Here is a 7184-nt window from a genome sequence, read left to right as displayed (position 1 = left end):
ATTTATCCCTTGCGATTTCGTCCCCGCACATGCGCAGACTATCCAACATGGTTTCTATTCATAAAACGGCCCCAGACATGTAGCCCCGAATCTGAAGCCACTTTCTTCTATCATATGTCAGCCCTTTCGACTTTTTTTTGAGAAGCATTCTTATCATAGCCTGTCAAATCGTATACTTGTACCGAAATTCCTGCAGATGAAACAGTATTGGTCGATAATGGGGCGCAAACTGGCAAGATCGCGTACGCATCCGAGGCATGGCCGAGGTATTAGTAAATGCATAAATCACGACAATACGCAATATTAACGTCAGTTGATTTGACAAGTCTTTAAAGGTGTTTTCGGCATGAAACAATATTGCTTTGATCAATATGTCATAATGGTTATGGCCTACGCGTGAGAGCGTGTTTAATGCGCCTGAATGATACCGTCATCAATCATTGCCAGTTCCTCATGAAGCAGCAGCATCCACATATTGATGGCTTGCAGGACGTAGGTGTCACCACCACAGGTGTCTTTGTTGGCACACCAGATAGGGACTTTGTACAAATTTTGAACATTCGAGAGAGTCACTGGATTGTGCATCAAATTTAAACTGTAATGTAGGAACTGTTAGAATTTATGACTCTATGTCATCATCTATTGATCAGAATGCAAAGAAATCATTAGCATGGATGTTGTACCACAACGGTCCTACCATGAAAGTTGTTTGGCCGTCTGTCCATAAACAGAATGGTGGGTCTGACTGTGGTTTGTTTGCTGTTGCTAATGCATTTGCACTTTGTGCGGGTGACAATGCAGCAGATATTATCTGGGATCAGGGAATATGCGTTGTCATTTAAGTAAGTGTCTTGACAAAGGTAACCTTGTCCCTTTTCCAGTAAGGAAAGTACGTCGTGGTAGATGTTTAGCCCCCAAAGTGTTGTCAGTAGAGCTATATTGTCATTGAAGACAGCCTTATGTTAGGGACACACTGATGGTTCAGTGTCAATTAAGAATGTAGACGATGGTACCACAGCTCATGTGAGAGTATACCAGAAGATGCATGTTTAACAAAATATCAGTTAATATGTTCTCGTTGTTAGTACACATGTTAGGGCATGATAAATAAACTTGGAATGTTGCTTTTACTGCAGAAATTCGTACAAAAGACTGTCATTACTAGATGAAATAAAATTATATTTTCCTTGTAAACAATATACCAACACTGTTTCATTTTAGTCGCCTCATACATCATGTAACCACAATCTATTGATAGAATAAAAGATGGAAGTATGACAACGCAAAACTCTTTTAGAATATTGTATTGTTGCATTGCAATTGAAGACAATAAAGGCATACTCATACCTAACATCTTTCCTATTTAGCATGAATTATTCACAAGGTGTGAATTCACATGAATCTTTGAAAATTACCCCCAAAATATGTTCATAGCTCCATTCCACATATGTTATTTGCCAAAAAAATCTAAATATTTTTTGTTTGCTTTGATTTGTTTGAAAACTTATTAGGAGTATGCTATTAGAAACATGAGAGAATTCAATTTCTAGGGACCCCTTGAGTTTCAAATGGTCACTCACTCATAAAAGGCAGTGATTCAGTTACTCACCGGCCTTTGGCAAATGGCCGGTTTTTTTGCAAAATGTCCTAAAGTTTTTTGTAATTTCTGACAAATGGCTGAAAAAAATTGTCACAAACCAACTTCAATCAGCCCTTGAAGCATAGTTAAAGCTGGTTCCACACTTGAGATCGTAAACTGCGTAAAAGTTATTCAAAGTGGCTACAAGATTTTTGATTTGGCTATTGAGTTGGATAATCATTTTGGTCATCAAGGGGAGCCCTGCAGTTTATGCGAATGCAGTAAACTAAGTGATACTGACAGTTTCATATTGGCATAATTTGACACAACGCTAGTGGTCTATTATAGACTTACCTCTAATGCACTCACCAGACTTGCCTATTTAACACCAAATATGGTACCAAGTCATGATGACACACAATGACACTGTACTGTTTATTTTATTGAAATACTTTACCTCCCCAAAAATGTATTTTGTCCCCATTTAAACCTACTATGGGTCACTGTGTCCCCATGCTAGCAAAACCTGGGTGAAACACTGTATGGCATAATAGGGGATAAATGATTACAGTAAGAACAAATGAATATTAATTAATCTTATGATCATTAATGAATGCACAAATGTCCCCCCAATTATCCCCCCAAATTTTTGGCGTGAACTTGGATTTTGAGTCGAGGGTCGAAATCGGCAACTGCAGAACCGAAATCGGCAGCTATAGCAGTTCTATGTTCATAGTAAATTCCCGGAGTAAATTACACCGATTGATGCACTTAACTTATAATACATTTTCAACTTATTTAGACACATAAAATTGACCACCGGATAGATTGTACGAAAGAAATTTTTGGCGTGAACTTGGATTTTGAGTCGAGGGTCGAAATCGGCAACTGCAGAACCGAAATCGGCAGCTATAGCAGTTCTATGTTCCTAGTAAATAACATCGATTGATGCACTTCCCCAAACTTATAATACATTTTCAACTTATGTAGACACATAAAAATGACCACAGGATAGTATACGAAAGAAATTTTAGCGTGAACTTCGATTTTTAGTCGAGGGTCGAAATCGGCAACTCGGCAGCTATAGCAGTTCTATATTCCAAGTAAATTCCGGAGTAAATATCACCGATTGATGCACTTAACTTATAATACATTTTTAACTTATTTAGACACATAAAATTGACCACCGGATTGATTGTACGAAAGAATTTTAGCGTGAACTTGGATTTTGAGTCGAGGGTCGAAATCGGCAACTGCAGAACCGAAATCGGCAGCTATAGCAGTTCTATGTTCATAGTAAATTCCCGGAGTAAATTACACCGATTTTGATGCACTTTTCCAAACTTATAATATATTTTAAACTTATTTAGACAGATAAAATTGATCACCGGATAGATTGTACGAAAGAAATTTTGGCGTGAACTTGGATTTGAGTCGAGGGTCGAAATCGGCAACTGCAGAACCGAAATCGGCAGCTATAGCAGTTCTATGTTCCAAGTAAATAACATCGATTGATGCACTTCCCCAAACTTATAATACATTTTCAACTTATGTAGACACATAAAAATGACCACAGGATAGTATACGAAAGAAATTTTAGCGTGAACTTCGATTTTTAGTCGAGGGTCGAAATCGGCAACTCGGCAGCTATAGCAGTTCTATATTCCAAGTAAATTCCCGGAGTAAATTACACCGATTGATCCAAACTTATTTACATTTTCAACTTATTTAGACACATAAAATTGACCACCTGATAGATTATACGGAAGAAATTTTAGCGTGAACTTGGATTTTGAGTCGAGAGTCAAAATCGGCAACTGCAGAAGCGAAATCAGCAGAAATTTTAGCGTGAACTTGAATTTTGCGTCGAGGGTCGAAATCGGCAACAGAACCTAAATCGGCAGATATAGCTGCCGATCTTATCCCAGTGAAGCCCTGTTGGATAGTCTGCGCATGCGCGGGGGACGAAATCGGCAAGGGATAAAATCGGCACGGCACCGGATCGTAGACAACAGGGACGGAAATCTCGTGAAACCTCGTTCTTTCTCGCAATACTACGAGGCGAGTATGATGATAATAATCTTTATGATAGATAGTCGAATGTCGAAGTTTAGTAATGTATATCCGCAACAATATGATATTTCTATTGATAATGAAACTTTCATAGAATAATAAAAAGATTATCTACAGAAAAATGTGTGAACTGGGATCACGTGATCCGATTTGACCCTTCAACTTATACCACATTAGAGAGCATGTGAAAACCTGTCTCGGTTACCCAGACTCCTCTGCGCTACCGGCGAGAAGAGAGTCTGGGGAAATGCTATGGCACGGTTTGTAACACAAAATGGCCGCTGACAGAATTACGGACAGACGCTGATTGGCTTATCCGTCAGTATGACCCTGGGTCACTGCAACTCGACTGAAAACATGGACAGCCATCGATGGACACCGATTGAACGCTGTAATTGAAGCGTCTTTGACCTTGTACGATATACCATACTCGTTAAAGGTGGGAATTTCTCGTTCTATTTGGTCTAGTTAATCACCACATAGTTTAATTTCTCAAAATGCTAGCTCGTTTGCCAATGCCACACTTCATCCTCTCGTTGCCACACAAATGAATAGTTGTACCAGTTTTTCTCGAGGGTCTCTGGTGTACAGACCATGGGTGTAAGGTCTATTTTTTACATCCATGTACAGACTCAGACAGGCATTGGAATTCAGTAACTGAATCAGTTGCTTAGATTACATATCTCGATTACCTGTACCGTAGCTGCAATGATTGCAGGAGGAGTCGCTCGTCTGGACTTTGTACGCGACCCCAAGGTCGCGTACAAAGTCAATCCAGACGAACAACCCCGCCCCCCTACAATCATTGCAGCTACCAGGTCGCGTACAAAGTCAATCCAGACGAGCAACCTCCGCTACGATCATTGAAACCACCCATACCCATACATATTATCGAGCGGAGAAAACAGTGCCAATCACATTGTTTTTGACACTGACTGTTCACAGTTATTTTAAAAATAAAGCTTTAGCTGCAAAATTAGCTGCAAAAATTGTACGATCATTTTTCATAAGTAGATATGTGCACAACCCATGTACCAAAAAAAATACTTCAATTATTTCTGCTATATTGTTGTTGTTGTTGTTGTTGTTGTTGTTGTTGTTGTGTTGTGTGTGTGTGTGTGTATGTGTGTGTGTGTGTGTGTGTGTGTGTGTGTGTGTGTGTGTGTGTGTGTGTAAGCATATACACTGGAGCAAAGGGTAAAGGGTCTATGGTGTAAGTAAGAGAGCCAAAAAACAAAGTGACAATATTTGAAGCCTCAAGAATCCTGTCTACATTGATGACTTTTTTATCAATCTTGTGCTTTCATAACTAAACATAGAGCCTATTAAAACCTTGTTGGTATTTTTTTATAAATACATTTCCATCAGGATAAACAAGTGGAGTGCTTAAAGCATCTAGTGAATGGCAGTGAAGTCATGACAGTATTGCTGACCGGCTATTGAAAAACTATCATCTATGCTTTGTTACTGAACATATAAATGAATATCACAACAATCCTCGGATGAACCACAAGGTTGTTTAGATCTCAACACTGGTGTCCCTTATGGCTGACCAGGTGCAGCGTCTCAACGTACAGTACAGCTGAGTGATCAAGAACAAGGCTCTATTACAGGTTTGTTTATATGATCATGTGTAATTCCATTTTTTTATTTGTAAAATGTATGGTAATGTCAAATAAATCATATCACCTAATTTTGAGAATGCTGCAACTATCTATCCACTAATCTATTATCAAGACTTGTGGGACCATATGTTATTTAAAACCTACTACCTTGATGTATTTAATAGAAACTGAACTGCATTACTTTTATGAAATATTATCTCTCAATAAGTGTTTTCATGCATCCCATATGGGTGTAAGCTGGCATATAATAATATGACTCGAAACTTTTCTCAGACATGTACAGTTATATTGTCAAGTACTGCGATGGTGTGGTGTTACATGTAAGGGTGTGCAAAACAGTTATTATCAATGGCAGTATCAACTATTGAAGGACAAAATACAAAATGCAAAACTACATACGATTTGTCATTTCATTCTATAAATAACATGTGTATTTTCCCAATATGACATATTCAACTGCAGTCTTCATAAATACAGTATTACATATTTTTCATTCACAGACAGAGATAGTGCCATCATGCTACTCAGTCCAGAAATGCTATTTAGTGGTAATTGAAAGAAATCATCTATGCCAATCAAAGTACAGAGACACCTTTCCATAGTTGTCGATGAAGCACACTGTGTTGTTCAGTGATATGTGTCAATAATTAATAACGTGTATATAAAAATATATGTCTACGTTTTGTGTGTGTATACATAGTATAAATTATTCAGTTATACTTCAAAACTTTTATCACATTGAATGTCTGAGTGAGGAATGTAGCTGCCATCAGATTTTTCAGTATTTTGAAGAAATATTGTATAATGGTAAATCACCAATTTTGCATGAGAATTGAGTGAAGTGGCAATGATAATCATCATATTCAGCACAATGAAAACAGAAAACACTTCAATTTGAAAATTGATATGAAATATTACTAATCCTGCTGAGATAGAGATGACCACACACAGCTTTATGATCTCCACTCATAAAAATGTTGACATGTCTATTTTTATTTTTACTTGTACAGGGGTAAAATACTATGCTCACATTGGCGAACTACAGAGTCTTCTTCCAAGAGCTAACATGGTAGCACTCACTGTAACAGCAACTCCAGATCTGAATAAAGAAAATGTTATGCATGGAAAAATGTGAGCTGGTGAGATGTGATCTTGACCGCCACAATATATTCTACCAAACAATACAGGCTCCAACATCAATTGCTGACACATTCTCTTGGCTTTTTGAATCTCTGAGATGCATGAAGACGCTAACTAAGAAACACATAATTTACTGCAGAAATATCAATTCTTGTGCTTATTTTTACAAGTATTTTATCATTGAATTAAATGAAGAATCATGGATTGGTCACCAACATTTAAGAATGCACTGTTTACCATGTACCACCACTCCACACCAGTGAAACATGATTGGTTGAAAATCATTCAGCAAGACTGAATCTAAGTTGAGAGTAATCATAGCTACTGTTGCATTCAGTATGGGAGTGGATGCCCCTGATGTCTACATGTCCATTCATTGGGGAGCTTCTAGATCCTTTGAAGGCTTTGTACAGGAATCAGACATTTGCTATGGGCAATGTGACTGTGGGGAATGCCCTATACGTTCTGGTTTGATCGCAGAGCGACTTAACAATGAGGAACTTTGTGCAGCTGCTAAGGATGCCAGACAACATGAGCACCTGATTAGTAGTATTACTGACGAACAACAACGGATCATCAAACAAGAACTGACCACATATAGAGATTAAATGTCTTAGGCTTTGATTTCATCAATAGTAATGACTAGGTTGACAGATGCTGTCATTTCTGATATTGTAGACAATATTCCCTACATTCATTGTAAGGACGATACACTCACAGAGTTTGTGTTTGATTCACATATTGCCTCAGTGGTGTGGAAAATCATT

General features: G+C 38.0%; 1 long non-coding RNA gene across 2 annotated transcripts; it reads left to right on the top strand.

Moving 5' to 3' along the window:
• The first annotated feature begins 3852 nt into the window (after positions 1–3852).
• On the top strand, positions 3853–6619 carry LOC139131593 (uncharacterized). 2 transcript variants are annotated; one of them, XR_011552158.1, is made up of 4 exons: positions 3853–4091; positions 5021–5265; positions 5778–5825; positions 6288–6619. It is a non-coding gene; the product is annotated as an uncharacterized lncRNA (long non-coding RNA). The 2 variants fall into 2 exon arrangements; XR_011552159.1 differs by having other exon boundaries at positions 5778–5934.
• Positions 6620–7184: the final 565 nt, after the last annotated feature.

The sequence above is a fragment of the Ptychodera flava genome, chromosome 4 (genome assembly GCF_041260155.1).
Source record: "Ptychodera flava strain L36383 chromosome 4, AS_Pfla_20210202, whole genome shotgun sequence".
NCBI lineage: Eukaryota > Metazoa > Hemichordata > Enteropneusta > Ptychoderidae > Ptychodera > Ptychodera flava.
The sequence above is the reverse complement of the archived record's forward strand: the minus strand, read 5'-3'. Positions and strand labels throughout refer to the sequence as shown.